The 17,336-nt window shown below is 43.8% G+C and overlaps 14 non-coding genes across 14 annotated transcripts; all 14 read right to left on the bottom strand.

The window, feature by feature from the left end:
- Positions 1–1,265: 1,265 nt before the first annotated feature.
- trnam-cau (transfer RNA methionine (anticodon CAU)) lies at positions 1,266–1,338 on the bottom strand. Its single transcript has one exon. It is a non-coding gene; the product is annotated as a tRNA-Met (tRNA).
- Positions 1,339–1,516: 178 nt separating this feature from the next.
- Positions 1,517–1,587, bottom strand: trnag-gcc (transfer RNA glycine (anticodon GCC)). Its single transcript has one exon. It is a non-coding gene; the product is annotated as a tRNA-Gly (tRNA).
- Positions 1,588–2,937: 1,350 nt separating this feature from the next.
- trnag-gcc (transfer RNA glycine (anticodon GCC)) lies at positions 2,938–3,008 on the bottom strand. The gene has a single exon. It is a non-coding gene; the product is annotated as a tRNA-Gly (tRNA).
- Positions 3,009–4,008: 1,000 nt separating this feature from the next.
- On the bottom strand, positions 4,009–4,081 carry trnam-cau (transfer RNA methionine (anticodon CAU)). The gene has a single exon. It is a non-coding gene; the product is annotated as a tRNA-Met (tRNA).
- A 196-nt stretch (positions 4,082–4,277) lies between these two features.
- trnag-gcc (transfer RNA glycine (anticodon GCC)) lies at positions 4,278–4,348 on the bottom strand. Its single transcript has one exon. It is a non-coding gene; the product is annotated as a tRNA-Gly (tRNA).
- A 1,532-nt stretch (positions 4,349–5,880) lies between these two features.
- Positions 5,881–5,953, bottom strand: trnam-cau (transfer RNA methionine (anticodon CAU)). The gene has a single exon. It is a non-coding gene; the product is annotated as a tRNA-Met (tRNA).
- Positions 5,954–7,729: 1,776 nt separating this feature from the next.
- Positions 7,730–7,802, bottom strand: trnam-cau (transfer RNA methionine (anticodon CAU)). The gene has a single exon. It is a non-coding gene; the product is annotated as a tRNA-Met (tRNA).
- Positions 7,803–7,998: 196 nt separating this feature from the next.
- On the bottom strand, positions 7,999–8,069 carry trnag-gcc (transfer RNA glycine (anticodon GCC)). Its single transcript has one exon. It is a non-coding gene; the product is annotated as a tRNA-Gly (tRNA).
- A 3,033-nt stretch (positions 8,070–11,102) lies between these two features.
- Positions 11,103–11,175, bottom strand: trnam-cau (transfer RNA methionine (anticodon CAU)). Its single transcript has one exon. It is a non-coding gene; the product is annotated as a tRNA-Met (tRNA).
- A 178-nt stretch (positions 11,176–11,353) lies between these two features.
- trnag-gcc (transfer RNA glycine (anticodon GCC)) lies at positions 11,354–11,424 on the bottom strand. Its single transcript has one exon. It is a non-coding gene; the product is annotated as a tRNA-Gly (tRNA).
- A 1,154-nt stretch (positions 11,425–12,578) lies between these two features.
- Positions 12,579–12,651, bottom strand: trnam-cau (transfer RNA methionine (anticodon CAU)). The gene has a single exon. It is a non-coding gene; the product is annotated as a tRNA-Met (tRNA).
- Positions 12,652–14,775: 2,124 nt separating this feature from the next.
- Positions 14,776–14,848, bottom strand: trnam-cau (transfer RNA methionine (anticodon CAU)). Its single transcript has one exon. It is a non-coding gene; the product is annotated as a tRNA-Met (tRNA).
- A 178-nt stretch (positions 14,849–15,026) lies between these two features.
- trnag-gcc (transfer RNA glycine (anticodon GCC)) lies at positions 15,027–15,097 on the bottom strand. The gene has a single exon. It is a non-coding gene; the product is annotated as a tRNA-Gly (tRNA).
- A 1,350-nt stretch (positions 15,098–16,447) lies between these two features.
- Positions 16,448–16,518, bottom strand: trnag-gcc (transfer RNA glycine (anticodon GCC)). Its single transcript has one exon. It is a non-coding gene; the product is annotated as a tRNA-Gly (tRNA).
- Between the last annotated feature and the right edge of the window lie 818 nt (positions 16,519–17,336).

The following is a 17,336-nucleotide window of genomic DNA, read 5'->3' as shown; positions in this document are numbered from 1 at the left end:
GAGACCTCTGTTACTGCATATCAGTCAGTCAAGCTGAGACTTTTAAAGAGGCGCTTGCATTGGCCGTGAATCGAACCCGGGTCTCCCGCGTGGCAGGCGAGAATTCGACCACTGAACCACCAATGCCCACGTGTTGTAAAAAGGAGTTCCATTGAAGACGCCATCGCGTGTAGACAGAATGTTTTTTGATGGTCCATCAGTACTACGTACTAAACCACACACTAACCTCATCACCACTGAACTACCAATGCCCACATTGTGTTCCACTGCACCACTGGACAGTCGCACTAATGACATTTGTACTTGGAACAGAATGTTTTGTTGAAAGGTAAAACTGTTTCGGAAGCTGTCCACCCATCACGTCTACTCAAGAGATGGAGAGAAGGTAGAAATGTTTTAAAACATCTTTATAGCATACCTTCCCTTTTTCCTTTGTTCTGTTTCATGCCCTTCTAGTGGTGTGAAAATTTGCAGGTGTTGAAATCTAAGCTCCTTGACTGGCACACATCTTGGGTATTAGACAGGGGAGCGCAATTCCTGGATGTCCGCTTTAGTTCGGCTTGAATTTTAGGTTTTATATATGCTTTAAGCATCTAGAGTTCACGGAAAAAAACACTTGTTCTCCTAAAGCCTTTATTCCTTTGTCCTTTGCATTACCAATGCTCTCTCTAGAAGGTAGAGGACTGCACATATGTCCAAGCTGGCCATTCTACAATAGACCTGCCTCGTGTCAGGCTTGACAAAAAATGTAAACACCTCATCACATCTATCCTCATCACCACTGAACTACCGAGGCTGAGGGAAAAAGCATGCTAAATTGAAAAAATGTAAACATCTTTTCGCATTTCACAAAGGCAATAGCATTGACGCCCTTAATTGAGTCTTCATTAATTGTCTTCAGACTATTGAGGTTAGTACTTGGGACAGAAAGTTTTGTTGTAAAACAGTTTCGGAGGCTGCCCAGCCCTCAAGTCTACTCAAGAGATGGAGAGAAGGTAGAACTGTCTCAAAACATCTTTATAGCATACCCTCCCTTTTTCATTTGTTCTGTTTCATGTCATTCTAGTGGTGTGAAAATGTGCAGGTGTTGAAGTCTAAGCTCCTTGACTGGCACGAGTCTCGGTACTAGAGAGGGGAGCTGGAGTTCACGGAAAGAACACTTGTTGTGCTGAAGACTTTATTCCTTTGACCTTTGGATTACCAATGCTGTCTCTGGAAGGTAGAGGACCGCACATATGTCGAAGCTGTCCATTCTACGAAAAACCTGCCTCGTGTGAGGCTTGAACTCACGACCTTCAGATTATGAGACTGACGCGCTGCCAACTGCGCCAACGAGGCTGAGGGAATGCGCCTGCTAAATTGAAAAACAATTGTAAACACCTTTTCGCATTTCATAAAGACAATAGCATTGACACACTTAATTGGGTCTTCATTAATTGTCCTGAGAATAAATAGAAGGCTGAGACCTCTGTTACTGTATATCAGTCAGTCAAGCTGAGACTTTTAAAGAGGCGCTTGCATTGGCCGGGAATCGAACCCGGGTCTCCCGCGTGGCAGGCGAGAATTCGACCACTGAACCACCAATGCCCACGTGTTGTAAAAAGGAGTTCCATTGAAGACGCCATCGCGTGTAGACAGAATGTTTTTTGATGGTCCATCAGTACTACGTACTAAACCACACACTAACCTCATCACCACTGAACTACCAATGCCCACATTGTGTTCCACTGCACCTCTGGACAGTCACACTAATGAAGTTAGTACTTGGGACAGAATGTTTTGTTGGAAAACTGTTTCGGAAGCTGTCCACCCATCACGTCTACTCAAGAGATGTAGAGAAGTTAGAAATGTTTTAAAACATCTTTATAGCATACCTTCCCTTTTTCCTTTGTTCTGTTTCATGCCCTTCTAGTGGTGTGAAAATTTGCAGGTGTTGAAATCTAAGCTCCTTGACTGGCACACAGCTTGGGTATTAGACAGGGGAGCGCAATTCCTGGATGTCCGCTTTAGTTTGGCTTGAATTTTAGGTTTTATATATGCTTTAAGCATCTAGAGTTCACGGAAAAAAACACTTGTTCTCCTAAAGCCTTTATTCCTTTGTCCTTTCCATTACCAATGCTCTCTCTAGAAGGTAGAGGACTGCACATATGTCCAAGCTGGCCATTCTACAATAGACCTGCCTCGTGTCAGGCTTGACAAAAAATGTAAACACCTCATCACATCTATCCTCATCACCACTGAACTACCGAGGCTGAGGGAAAAAGCATGCTAAATTGAAAAAATGTAAACATCTTTTCGCATTTCACAAAGGCAATAGCATTGACGCCCTTAATTGAGTCTTCATTAATTGTCTTCAGAGTATTGAGGTTAGTACTTGGGACAGAATGTTTTGTTGGATGGTAAAACAGTTTCGGAGGCTGCCCAGCCCTCACGTCTACTCAAGAGATGGAGAGAAGGTAAAACTGTCTCAAAACATCTTTATAGCATACCCTCCCTTTTTCCTTTGTTCTGTTTCATGTCATTCTAGTGGTGTGAAAATGTGCAGGTGTTGAAGTCTAAGCTCCTTGACTGGCACAAATCTCGGTACTAGAGAGGGGAGCTGGAGTTCACGGAAAGAACACTTGTTGTGCTGAAGACTTTATTCCTTTGACCTTTGGATTACCAATGCTGTCTCTGGAAGGTAGAGGACCGCACATATGTCGAAGCTGTCCATTCTACGAAAAACCTGCCTCGTGTGAGGCTTGAACTCACGACCTTCAGATTATGAGACTGACGCGCTGCCAACTGTTAATTGTAAACACCTTTTCGCATTTCATAAAGACAATAGCATTGACACACTTAATTGGGTCTTCATTAATTGTCCTGAGAATAAATAGAAGGCTGAGACCTCTGTTACTGCATATCAGTCAGTCAAGCTGAGACTTTTAAAGAGGCGCTTGCATTGGCCGGGAATCGAACCCGGGTCTCCCGCGTGGCAGGCGAGAATTCGACCACTGAACCACCAATGCCCACGTGTTGTAAAAAGGAGTTCCATTGAAGACGCCATCGCGTGTAGACAGAATGTTTTTTGATGGTCCATCAGTACTACGTACTAAACCACACACTAACCTCATCACCACTGAACTACCAATGCCCACATTGTGTTCCACTGCACCACTGGACAGTCGCACTAATGACATTTGTACTTGGGACAGAATGTTTTGTTGAAAGGTAAAACTGTTTCGGAAGCTGTCCACCCATCACGTCTACTCAAGAGATGGAGAGAAGGTAGAAATGTTTTAAAACATCTTTATAGCATACCTTCCCTTTTTCCTTTGTTCTGTTTCATGCCCTTCTAGTGGTGTGAAAATTTGCAGGTGTTGAAATCTAAGCTCCTTGACTGGCACACATCTTGGGTATTAGACAGGGGAGCGCAATTCCTGGATGTCCGCTTTAGTTTGGGTTAATTATTAGGTTTTATATATGCTTTAAGCATCTAGAGTTCACGGAAAAAAACACTTGTTCTCCTAAAGCCTTTATTCCTTTGTCCTTTGCATTACCAATGCTCTCTCTAGAAGGTAGAGGACTGCACATATGTCCAAGCTGGCCATTCTACAATAGACCTGCCTCGTGTCAGGCTTGACAAAAAATGTAAACACCTCATCACATCTATCCTCATCACCACTGAACTACCGAGGCTGAGGGAAAAAGCATGCTAAATTGAAAAAATGTAAACATCTTTTCGCATTTCACAAAGGCAATAGCATTGACGCCCTTAATTGAGTCTTCAGACTTCCCTTTTTCCTTTGTTCTGTTTCATGTCATTCTAGTGGTGTGAAAATGTGCAGGTGTTGAAGTCTAAGCTCCTTGACTGGCACAAGTCTCGGTACTAGAGAGGGGAGCTGGAGTTCACGGAAAGAACACTTGTTGTGCTGAAGACTTTATTCCTTTGACCTTTGGATTACCAATGCTGTCTCTGGAAGATAGAGAACCGCACATATGTCGAAGCTGTCCATTCTACGAAAAACCTGCCTCGTGTGAGGCTTGAACTCACGACCTTCAGATTATGAGACTGACGCGCTGCCAACTGCGCCAACGAGGCTGAGGGAATGCGCCTGCTAAATTGAAAAACAATTGTAAACACCTTTTCGCATTTCATAAAGACAATAGCATTGACACACTTAATTGGGTCTTCATTAATTGTCCTGAGAATAAATAGAAGGCTGAGACCTCTGTTACTGCATATCAGTCAGTCAAGCTGCGCTCATTTTGAGTTGTGAGACTTTTAAAGAGGTGCTTGCATTGGCCGGGAATCGAACCCGGGTCTCCCGCGTGGCAGGCGAGAATTCGACCACTGAACCACCAATGCCCACGTGTTGGAAAAAGGAGTTCCATTGAAGACGCCATCGCGTGTAGACAGAATCTTTTTCTTGATGGTCCATCAGTACTACATACTAAACCACATACTAACCTCATCACCACTGAACTACCAATGCCCACATTGTGTTCCACTGCACCACTGGACAGTCGCACTAATGACATTTGTACTTGGGACAGAATGTTTTGCTGAAAGGTAAAACAGTTTCGGAAACTGCCCATCCCTCGTGTCTACTCAAGAGATGGAAAGAAGGTAGAAGTGTCTTAAATCATCTTTATAGCATACCTTCCTTTTTACCTTTGTTGTGTTTCATGCCATTCTAGTGGGGTGAGAATTTGCAGATGCAGAGGCGAGAATTCGACCACTGAACCACCAATGCCCATGTGCCGGAGAAAGGAGTTCCATTGAAGACGCCATCGCGTGTAGACAGAATGTTTTTTGATGGTCCATCAGTACTACGTACTAAACCACACACTAACCTCATCACCACTGAACTACCAATGCCCACATTGTGTTCCACTGCACCACTGGACAGTCGCACTAATGACATTTGTACTTGGGACAGAATGTTTTGTTGAAAGGTAAAACTGTTTCGGAAGCTGTCCACCCATCACGTCTACTCAAGAGATGGAGAGAAGGTAGAAATGTCTTAAAACATCTTTATAGCATACCTTCGCTTTTTCCTTTGTTCTGTTTCATGCCCTTCTAGTGGTGTGAAAATTTGCAGGTGTTGAAATCTAAGCTCCTTGACTGGCACACATCTTGGGTATTAGACAGGGGAGCGCAATTCTTGGATGTCCGCTTTAGTTTGGGTTGAATTTTAGGTTTTATATATGCTTTAAGCATCTAGAGTTCACAGAAAAAAACACTTGTTCTCCTAAAGCCTTTATTCCTTTGTCCTTTGCATTACCAATGCTCTCTCTAGAAGGTAGAGGACTGCACATATGTCCAAGCTGGCCATTCTACAATAGACCTGCCTCGTGTCAGGCTTGACAAAAAATGTAAACACCTCATCACATCTATCCTCATCACCACTGAACTACCGAGGCTGAGGGAAAAAGCATGCTAAATTGAAAAAATGTAAACATCTTTTCGCATTTCACAAAGGCAATAGCATTGACGCCCTTAATTGAGTCTTCATTAATTGTCTTCAGACTATTGAGGTTAGTACTTGGGACAGAATGTTTTGTTGGATGGTAAAACAGTTTCGGAGGCTGCCCAGCCCTCACGTCTACTCAAGAGATGGAGAGAAGGTAGAACTGTCTCAAAACATCTTTATAGCATACCCTCCCTTTTTCCTTTGTTCTGTTTCATGTCATTCTAGTGATGTGAAAATGTGCAGGTGTTGAAGTCTAAGCTCCTTGACTGGCACAAATCTCGGTACTAGAGAGGGGAGCTGGAGTTCACGGAAAGAACACTTGTTGTGCTGAAGACTTTATTCCTTTGACCTTTGGATTACCAATGCTGTCTCTGGAAGGTAGAAGACCGCACATATGTCGAAGCTGTCCATTCTACGAAAAACCTGCCTCGTGTGAGGCTTGAACTCACGACCTTCAGATTATGAGACTGACACGCTGCCAACTGCACCAACGAGGCTGAGGGAATGCGCCTGCTAAATTGAAAAACAATTGTAAACACCTTTTCGCATTTCATAAAGACAATAGCATTGACACACTTAATTGGGTCTTCATTAATTGTCCTGAGAATAAGTAGAAGGCTGAGACCTCTGTTACTGCATATCAGTCAGTCAAGCTGAGACTTTTAAAGAGGCGCTTGCATTGACCGGGAATCCAACCCGGGTCTCCCGCGTGGCAGGCGAGAATTCGACCACTGAACCACCAATGCCGACGTGTTGGAAAAAGGAGTTCCATTGAAGACGCCATCGCGTGTAGACAGAATCTTTTTCTTGATGGTCCATCAGTACTACATACTAAACCACATACTAACCTCATCACCACTGAACTACCAATGCCCACATTGTGTTCCACTGCACCACTGGACAGTCGCACTAATGACATTTGTACTTGGGACAGAATGTTTTGCTGAAAGGTAAAACAGTTTCGGAAACTGCCCAACCCTCGTGTCTACTCAAGAGATGGAGAGAAGGTAGAAGTGTCTTAAATCATCTTTATAGCATACCTTCCTTTTTCCCTTTGTTGTGTTTCATGCCATTCTAGTGGGGTGAGAATTTGCAGATGCAGAGGCGAGAATTCGACCACTGAACCACCAATGCCCATGTGCCGGAGAAAGGAGTTCCATTGAAGACGCCATCGCGTGTAGACAGAATGTTTTTTGATGGTCCATCAGTACTACGTACTAAACCACACACTAACCTCATCACCACTGAACTACCAATGCCCACATTGTGTTCCACTGCACCTCTGGACAGTCACACTAATAAAGTTAGTACTTGGGACAGAATGTTTTGTTGGAAAACTGTTTCGGAAGCTGTCCACCCATCACGTTTACTCAAGAGATGGAGAGAGGGTAGAAATGTCTTAAAACATCTTTATAGCATACCTTCCCTTTTTCCTTTGTTCTGTTTCATGCCCTTCTAGTGGTGTGAAAATTTGCAGGTGTTGAAATCTAAGCTCCTTGACTGGCACACATCTTGGGTATTAGACAGGGGAGCGCAATTCCTGGATGTCCGCTTTAGTTTGGCTTGAATTTTAGGTTTTATATATGCTTTAAGCATCTAGAGTTCACAGAAAAAAACACTTGTTCTCCTAAAGCCTTTATTCCTTTGTCCTTTGCTTTACCAATGCTCTCTCTAGAAGGTAGAGGACTGCACATATGTCCAAGCTGGCCATTCTACAATAGACCTGCCTCGTGTCAGGCTTGACAAAAAATGTAAACACCTCATCACATCTATCCTCATCACCACTGAACTACCGAGGCTGAGGGAAAAAGCATGCTAAATTGAAAAAATGTAAACATCTTTTCGCATTTCACAAAGGCAATAGCATTGACGCCCTTAATTGAGTCTTCATTAATTGTCTTCAGACTATTGAGGTTAGTACTTGGGACAGAATGTTTTGTTGGATGGTAAAACAGTTTCGGAGGCTGCCCAGCCCTCAAGTCTACTCAAGAGATGGAGAGAAGGTAGAACTGTCTCAAAACATCTTTATAGCATACCTTCCCTTTTTCCTTTGTTGTGTTTCATGTCATTCTAGTGGTGTGAAAATGTGCAGGTGTTGAAGTCTAAGCTCCTTGACTGGCACAAGTCTCGGTACTAGAGAGGGGAGCTGGAGTTCACGGAAAGAACACTTGTTGTGCTGAAGACTTTATTCCTTTGACCTTTGGATTACCAATGCTGTCTCTGGAAGGTAGAGGACCGCACATATGTCGAAGCTGTCCATTCTACGAAAAACCTGCCTCGTGTGAGGCTTGAACTCACGACCTTCAGATTATGAGACTGACGCGCTGCCAACTGCGCCAACGAGGCTGAGGGAATGCGCCTGCTAAATTGAAAAACAATTGTAAACACCTTTTCGCATTTCATAAAGACAATAGCATTGACACACTTAATTGGGTCTTCATTAATTGTCCTGAGAATAAATAGAAGGCTGAGACCTCTGTTACTGCATATCAGTCAGTCAAGCTGCGCTCATTTTGAGTTGTGAGACTTTTAAAGAGGTGCTTGCATTGGCCGGGAATCGAACCCGGGTCTCCCGCGTGGCAGGCGAGAATTCGACCACTGAACCACCAACGCCCACGTGTTGGAAAAAGGAGTTCCATTGAAGACGCCATCGCGTGTAGACAGAATCTTTTTCTTGATGGTCCATCAGTACTACATACTAAACCACATACTAACCTCATCACCACTGAACTACCAATGCCCACATTGTGTTCCACTGCACCACTGGACAGTCGCACTAATGACATTTGTACTTGGGACAGAATGTTTTGCTGAAAGGTAAAACAGTTTCGGAAACTGCCCATCCCTCGTGTCTACTCAAGAGATGGAGAGAAGGTAGAAGTGTCTTAAATCATCTTTATAGCATACCTTCCTTTTTACCTTTGTTGTGTTTCATGCCATTCTAGTGGGGTGAGAATTTGCAGATGCAGAGGCGAGAATTCGACCACTGAACCACCAATGCCCATGTGCCGGAGAAAGGAGTTCCATTGAAGACGCCATCGCGTGTAGACAGAATGTTTTTTGATGGTCCATCAGTACTACGTACTAAACCACACACTAACCTCATCACCACTGAACTACCAATGCCCACATTGTGTTCCACTGCACCTCTGGACAGTCACACTAATGAAGTTAGTACTTGGGACAGAATGTTTTGTTGGAAAACTGTTTCGGAAGCTGTCCACCCATCACGTCTACTCAAGAGATGGAGAGAAGGTAGAAGTGTCTTAAATCATCTTTATAGCATACCTTCCTTTTTCCCTTTGTTGTGTTTCATGCCATCCTAGTGGGGTGAGAATTTGCAGATGCAGAGGCGAGAATTCGACCACTGAACCACCAATGCCCATGTGCCGGAGAAAGGAGTTCCATTGAAGACGCCATCGCGTGTAGACAGAATGTTTTTTGATGGTCCATCAGTACTACGTACTAAACCACACACTAACCTCATCACCACTGAACCACCAACGCCAGGTAAAACAGTTTCGGAAACTGCCCATCCCTCGTGTCTACTCAAGAGATGGAGAGAAGGTAGAAGTGTCTTAAATCATCTTTATAGCATACCTTCCTTTTTACCTTTGTTGTGTTTCATGCCATTCTAGTGGGGTGAGAATTTGCAGATGCAGAGGCGAGAATTCGACCACTGAACCACCAATGCCCATGTGCCGGAGAAAGGAGTTCCATTGAAGACGCCATCGCGTGTAGACAGAATGTTTTTTGATGGTCCATCAGTACTACGTACTAAACCACACACTAACCTCATCACCACTGAACTACCAATGCCCACATTGTGTTCCACTGCACCTCTGGACAGTCACACTAATGAAGTTAGTACTTGGGACAGAATGTTTTGTTGGAAAACTGTTTCGGAAGCTGTCCACCCATCACGTCTACTCAAGAGATGGAGAGAAGGTAGAAATGTTTTAAAACATCTTTATAGCATACCTTCCCTTTTTCATTTGTTCTGTTTCATGCCCTTCTAGTGGTGTGAAAATTTGCAGGTGTTGAAATCTAAGCTCCTTGACTGGCACACATCTTGGGTATTAGACAGGGGAGCGCAATTCCTGGATGTCCGCTTTAGTTTGGGTTGAATTTTAGGTTTTATATATGCTTTAAGCATCTAGAGTTCACGGAAAAAAACACTTGTTCTCCTAAAGCCTTTATTCCTTTGTCCTTTGCATTACCAATGCTCTCTCTAGAAGGTAGAGGACTGCACATATGTCCAAGCTGGCCATTCTACAATAGACCTGCCTCGTGTCAGGCTTGACAAAAAATGTAAACACCTCATCACATCTATCCTCATCACCACTGAACTACCGAGGCTGAGGGAAAAAGCATGCTAAATTGAAAAAATGTAAACATCTTTTCGCATTTCACAAAGGCAATAGCATTGACGCCCTTAATTGAGTCTTCATTAATTGTCTTCAGACTATTGAGGTTAGTACTTGGGACAGAATGTTTTGTTGGATGGTAAAACAGTTTCGGAGGCTGCCCAGCCCTCACGTCTACTCAAGAGATGGAGAGAAGGTAGAACTGTCTCAAAACATCTTTATAGCATACCCTCCCTTTTTCCTTTGTTCTGTTTCATGTCATTCTAGTGGTGTGAAAATGTGCAGGTGTTGAAGTCTAAGCTCCTTGACTGGCACAAATCTCGGTACTAGAGAGGGGAGCTGGAGTTCACGGAAAGAACACTTGTTGTGCTGAAGACTTTATTCCTTTGACCTTTGGATTACCAATGCTGTCTCTGGAAGGTAGAGGACCGCACATATGTCGAAGCTGTCCATTCTACGAAAAACCTGCCTCGTGTGAGGCTTGAACTCACGACCTTCAGATTATGAGACTGACGCGCTGCCAACTGTTAATTGTAAACACCTTTTCGCATTTCATAAAGACAATAGCATTGACACACTTAATTGGGTCTTCATTAATTGTCCTGAGAATAAATAGAAGGCTGAGACCTCTGTTACTGCATATCAGTCAGTCAAGCTGAGACTTTTAAAGAGGCGCTTATATTGGCCGGGAATCGAACCCGGGTCTCCCGCGTGGCAGGCGAGAATTCGACCACTGGACCACCAATGCCCACGTGTTGGAAAAAGGAGTTCCATTGAAGACGCCATCGCGTGTAGACAGAATCTTTTTCTTGATGGTCCATCAGTACTACATACTAAACCACATACTAACCTCATCACCACTGAACTACCAATGCCCACATTGTGTTCCACTGCACCACTGGACAGTCGCACTAATGACATTTGTACTTGGGACAGAATGTTTTGTTGAAAGGTAAAACTGTTTCGGAAGCTGTCCACCCATCACGTCTACTCAACAGATGGAGAGAAGGTAGAAATGTCTTAAAACATCTTTATAGCATACCTTCCCTTTTTCCTTTGTTCTGTTTCATGTCATTCTAGTGGTGTGAAAATGTGCAGGTGTTGAAGTCTAAGCTCCTTGACTGGCACAAATCTCGGTACTAGAGAGGGGAGCTGGAGTTCACGGAAAGAACACTTGTTGTGCTGAAGACTTTATTCCTTTGACCTTTGGATTACCAATGCTGTCTCTGGAAGGTAGAGGACCGCACATATGTCGAAGCTGTCCATTCTACGAAAAACCTGCCTCGTGTGAGGCTTGAACTCACGACCTTCAGATTATGAGACTGACGCGCTGCCAACTGCGCCAACGAGGCTGAGGGAATGCGCCTGCTAAATTGAAAAACAATTGTAAACACCTTTTCGCATTTCATAAAGACAATAGCATTGACACACTTAATTGGGTCTTCATTAATTGTCCTGAGAATAAATAGAAGGCTGAGACCTCTGTTACTGCATATCAGTCAGTCAAGCTGAGACTTTTAAAGAGGCGCTTGCATTGGCCGGGAATCGAACCCGGGTCTCCCGCGTGGCAGGCGAGAATTCGACCACTGAACCACCAATGCCCACGTGTTGGAAAAAGGAGTTCCATTGAAGACGCCATCGCGTGTAGACAGAATCTTTTTCTTGATGGTCCATCAGTACTACATACTAAACACATTGTGTTCCACTGCACCACTGGACAGTCGCACTAATGACATTTGTACTTGGGACAGAATGTTTTGCTGAAAGGTAAAACAGTTTCGGAAACTGCCCAACCCTCGTGTCTACTCAAGAGATGGAGAGAAGGTAGATGTGTCTTAAATCATCTTTATAGCATACCTTCCTTTTTCCCTTTGTTGTGTTTCATGCCATTCTAGTGGGGTGAGAATTTGCAGATGCAGAGGCGAGAATTCGACCACTGAACCACCAATGCCCATGTGCCGGAGAAAGGAGTTCCTTGACTGGCACACATCTTGGGTATTAGACAGGGGAGCGCAATTCCTGGATGTCCGTTTTAGTTTGGCTTGAATTTTAGGTTTTATATATGCTTTAAGCATCTAGAGTTCACGGAAAAAAACAGTTGTTCTCCTAAAGCCTTTATTCCTTTGTCCTTTGCATTACCAATGCTCTCTCTAGAAGGTAGAGGACTGCACATATGTCCAAGCTGGCCATTCTACAATAGACCTGCCTCGTGTCAGGCTTGACAAAAAATGTAAACACCACCTCATCACATCTATCCTCATCACCACTGAACTACCGAGGCTGAGGGAAAAAGCATGCTAAATTGAAAAAATGTAAACATCTTTTCGCATTTCACAAAGGCAATAGCATTGACGCCCTTAATTGAGTCTTCATTAATTGTCTTCAGACTATTGAGGTTAGTACTTGGGACAGAATGTTTTGTTGGATGGTAAAACAGTTTCGGAGGCTGCCCAGCCCTCACGTCTACTCAAGAGATGGAGAGAAGGTAGAACTGTCTCAAAACATCTTTATAGCATACCCTCCCTTTTTCCTTTGTTCTGTTTCATGTCATTCTAGTGGTGTGAAAATGTGCAGGTGTTGAAGTCTAAGCTCCTTGACTGGCACAAATCTCGGTACTAGAGAGGGGAGCTGGAGTTCACGGAAAGAACACTTGTTGTGCTGAAGACTTTATTCCTTTGACCTTTGGATTACCAATGCTGTCTCTGGAAGGTAGAGGACCGCACATATGTCGAAGCCGTCCATTCTACGAAAAACCTGCCTCGTGTGAGGCTTGAACTCACGACCTTCAGATTATGAGACTGACGCGCTGCCAACTGCGCCAACAAGGCTGAGGGAATGCGCCTGCTAAATTGAAAAACAATTGTAAACACCTTTTCGCATTTCATAAAGACAATAGCATTGACACACTTAATTGGGTCTTCATTAATTGTCCTGAGAATAAGTAGAAGGCTGAGACCTCTGTTACTGCATATCAGTCAGTCAAGCTGAGACTTTTAAAGAGGCGCTTGCATTGGCCGAGAATCAAACCCGGGTCTCCCGCGTGGCAGGCGAGAATTCGACCACTGAACCACCAATGCCGACGTGTTGGAAAAAGGAGTTCCATTGAAGACGCCATCGCGTGTAGACAGAATCTTTTTCTTGATGGTCCATCAGTACTACATACTAAACCACATACTAACCTCATCACCACTGAACTACCAATGCCCACATTGTGTTCCACTGCACCACTGGACAGTCGCACTAATGACATTTGTACTTGGGACAGAATGTTTTGCTGAAAGGTAAAACAGTTTCGGAAACTGCCCAACCCTCGTGTCTACTCAAGAGATGGAGAGAAGGTAGAAGTGTCTTAAATCATCTTTATAGCATACCTTCCTTTTTCCCTTTGTTGTGTTTCATGCCATTCTAGTGGGGTGAGAATTTGCAGATGCAGAGGCGAGAATTCGACCACCTGAACCACCAATGCCCATGTGCCGGAGAAAGGAGTTCCATTGAAGACGCCATCGCGTGTAGACAGAATGTTTTTTGATGGTCCATCAGTACTACGTACTAAACCACACACTAACCTCATCACCACTGAACTACCAATGCCCACATTGTGTTCCACTGCACCTCTGGACAGTCACACTAATGAAGTTAGTACTTGGGACAGAATGTTTTGTTGGAAAACTGTTTCGGAAGCTGTCCACCCATCACGTCTACTCAAGAGATGGAGAGAAGGTAGAAGTGTCTTAAATCATCTTTATAGCATACCTTCCTTTTTCCCTTTGTTGTGTTTCATGCCATCCTAGTGGGGTGAGAATTTGCAGATGCAGAGGCGAGAATTCGACCACTGAACCACCAATGCCCACGTGTTGTAAAAAGGAGTTCCATTGAAGACGCCATCGCGTGTAGACAGAATGTTTTTTGATGGTCCATCAGTACTACGTACTAAACCACACACTAACCTCATCACCACTGAACTACCAATGCCCACATTGTGTTCCACTGCACCTCTGGACAGTCACACTAATGAAGTTAGTACTTGGGACAGAATGTTTTGTTGGAAAACTGTTTCGGAAGCTGTCCACCCATCACGTCTACTCAAGAGATGGAGAGAAGGTAGAAATGTTTTAAAACATCTTTATAGCATACCTTCCCTTTTTCCTTTGTTCTGTTTCATGCCCTTCTAGTGGTGTGAAAATTTGCAGGTGTTGAAATCTAAGCTCCTTGACTGGCACACATCTTGGGTATTAGACAGGGGAGCGCAATTCCTGGATGTCCGCTTTAGTTTGGGTTGAATTTTAGGTTTTATATATGCTTTAAGCATCTAGAGTTCACGGAAAAAAACACTTGTTCTCCTAAAGCCTTTATTCCTTTGTCCTTTGCATTACCAATGCTCTCTCTAGAAGGTAGAGGACTGCACATATGTCCAAGGCTTGACAAAAAATGTAAACACCTCATCACATCTATCCTCATCACCACTGAACTACCGAGGCTGAGGGAAAAAGCATGCTAAATTGAAAAAATGTAAACATCTTTTCGCATTTCACAAAGGCAATAGCATTGACGCCCTTAATTGAGTCTTCATTAATTGTCTTCAGACTATTGAGGTTAGTACTTGGGACAGAATGTTTTGTTGGATGGTAAAACAGTTTCGGAGGCTGCCCAGCCCTCACGTCTACTCAAGAGATGGAGAGAAGGTAGAACTGTCTCAAAACATCTTTATAGCATACCCTCCCTTTTTCCTTTGTTCTGTTTCATGTCATTCTAGTGGTGTGAAAATGTGCAGGTGTTGAAGTCTAAGCTCCTTGACTGGCACAAATCTCGGTACTAGAGAGGGGAGCTGGAGTTCACGGAAAGAACACTTGTTGTGCTGAAGACTTTATTCCTTTGACCTTTGGATTACCAATGCTGTCTCTGGAAGGTAGAGGACCGCACATATGTCGAAGCTGTCCATTCTACGAAAAACCTGCCTCGTGTGAGGCTTGAACTCACGACCTTCAGATTATGAGACTGACGCGCTGCCAACTGCGCCAACGAGGCTGAGGGAATGCGCCTGCTAAATTGAAAAACAATTGTAAACACCTTTTCGCATTTCATAAAGACAATAGCATTGACACACTTAATTGGGTCTTCATTAATTGTCCTGAGAATAAATAGAAGGCTGAGACCTCTGTTACTGTATATCAGTCAGTCAAGCTGAGACTTTTAAAGAGGCGCTTGCATTGGCCGGGAATCGAACCCGGGTCTCCCGCGTGGCAGGCGAGAATTCGACCACTGAACCACCAATGCCCACGTGTTGTAAAAAGGAGTTCCATTGAAGACGCCATCGCGTGTAGACAGAATGTTTTTTGATGGTCCATCAGTACTACGTACTAAACCACACACTAACCTCATCACCACTGAACTACCAATGCCCACATTGTGTTCCACTGCACCTCTGGACAGTCACACTAATGAAGTTAGTACTTGGGACAGAATGTTTTGTTGGAAAACTGTTTCGGAAGCTGTCCACCCATCACGTCTACTCAAGAGATGTAGAGAAGTTAGAAATGTTTTAAAACATCTTTATAGCATACCTTCCCTTTTTCCTTTGTTCTGTTTCATGCCCTTCTAGTGGTGTGAAAATTTGCAGGTGTTGAAATCTAAGCTCCTTGACTGGCACACAGCTTGGGTATTAGACAGGGGAGCACAATTCCTGGATGTCCGCTTTAGTTTGGCTTGAATTTTAGGTTTTATATATGCTTTAAGCATCTAGAGTTCACGGAAAAAAACACTTGTTCTCCTAAAGCCTTTATTCCTTTGTCCTTTCCATTACCAATGCTCTCTCTAGAAGGTAGAGGACTGCACATATGTCCAAGCTGGCCATTCTACAATAGACCTGCCTCGTGTCAGGCTTGACAAAAAATGTAAACACCTCATCACATCTATCCTCATCACCACTGAACTACCGAGGCTGAGGGAAAAAGCATGCTAAATTGAAAAAATGTAAACATCTTTTCGCATTTCACAAAGGCAATAGCATTGACGCCCTTAATTGAGTCTTCATTAATTGTCTTCAGAGTATTGAGGTTAGTACTTGGGACAGAATGTTTTGTTGGATGGTAAAACAGTTTCGGAGGCTGCCCAGCCCTCACGTCTACTCAAGAGATGGAGAGAAGGTAAAACTGTCTCAAAACATCTTTATAGCATACCCTCCCTTTTTCCTTTGTTCTGTTTCATGTCATTCTAGTGGTGTGAAAATGTGCAGGTGTTGAAGTCTAAGCTCCTTGACTGGCACAAATCTCGGTACTAGAGAGGGGAGCTGGAGTTCACGGAAAGAACACTTGTTGTGCTGAAGACTTTATTCCTTTGACCTTTGGATTACCAATGCTGTCTCTGGAAGGTAGAGGACCGCACATATGTCGAAGCTGTCCATTCTACGAAAAACCTGCCTCGTGTGAGGCTTGAACTCACGACCTTCAGATTATGAGACTGACGTGCTGCCAACTGTTAATTGTAAACACCTTTTCGCATTTCATAAAGACAATAGCATTGACACACTTAATTGGGTCTTCATTAATTGTCCTGAGAATAAATAGAAGGCTGAGACCTCTGTTACTGCATATCAGTCAGTCAAGCTGAGACTTTTAAAGAGGCGCTTGCATTGGCCGGGAATCGAACCCGGGTCTCCCGCGTGGCAGGCGAGAATTCGACCACTGAACCACCAATGCCCACGTGTTGTAAAAAGGAGTTCCATTGAAGACGCCATCGCGTGTAGACAGAATGTTTTTTGATGGTCCATCAGTACTACGTACTAAACCACACACTAACCTCATCACCACTGAACTACCAATGCCCACATTGTGTTCCACTGCACCACTGGACAGTCGCACTAATGACATTTGTACTTGGGACAGAATGTTTTGTTGAAAGGTAAAACTGTTTCGGAAGCTGTCCACCCATCACGTCTACTCAAGAGATGGAGAGAAGGTAGAAATGTTTTAAAACATCTTTATAGCATACCTTCCCTTTTTCCTTTGTTCTGTTTCATGCCCTTCTAGTGGTGTGAAAATTTGCAGATGCAGAGGCGAGAATTCGACCACTGAACCACCAATGCCCATGTGCCGGAGAAAGGAGTTCCATTGAAGACGCCATCGCGTGTAGACAGAATGTTTTTTGATGGTCCATCAGTACTACGTACTAAACCACACACTAACCTCATCACCACTGAACTACCAATGCCCACATTGTGTTCCACTGCACCACTGGACAGTCGCACTAATGACATTTGTACTTGGGACAGAATGTTTTGTTGAAAGGTAAAACTGTTTCGGAAGCTGTCCACCCATCACGTCTACTCAAGAGATGGAGAGAAGGTAGAAATGTTTTAAAACATCTTTATAGCATACCTTCCCTTTTTCATTTGTTCTGTTTCATGCCCTTCTAGTGGTGTGAAAATTTGCAGGTGTTGAAATCTAAGCTCCTTGACTGGCACACATCTTGGGTATTAGACAGGGGAGCGCAATTCCTGGATGTCCGCTTTAGTTTG

Source organism: Channa argus, unplaced genomic scaffold (genome assembly GCF_033026475.1).
Source record: "Channa argus isolate prfri unplaced genomic scaffold, Channa argus male v1.0 Contig022, whole genome shotgun sequence".
Lineage (NCBI taxonomy): Eukaryota > Metazoa > Chordata > Actinopteri > Anabantiformes > Channidae > Channa > Channa argus.
The sequence above is the reverse complement of the archived record's forward strand: the minus strand, read 5'-3'. Positions and strand labels throughout refer to the sequence as shown.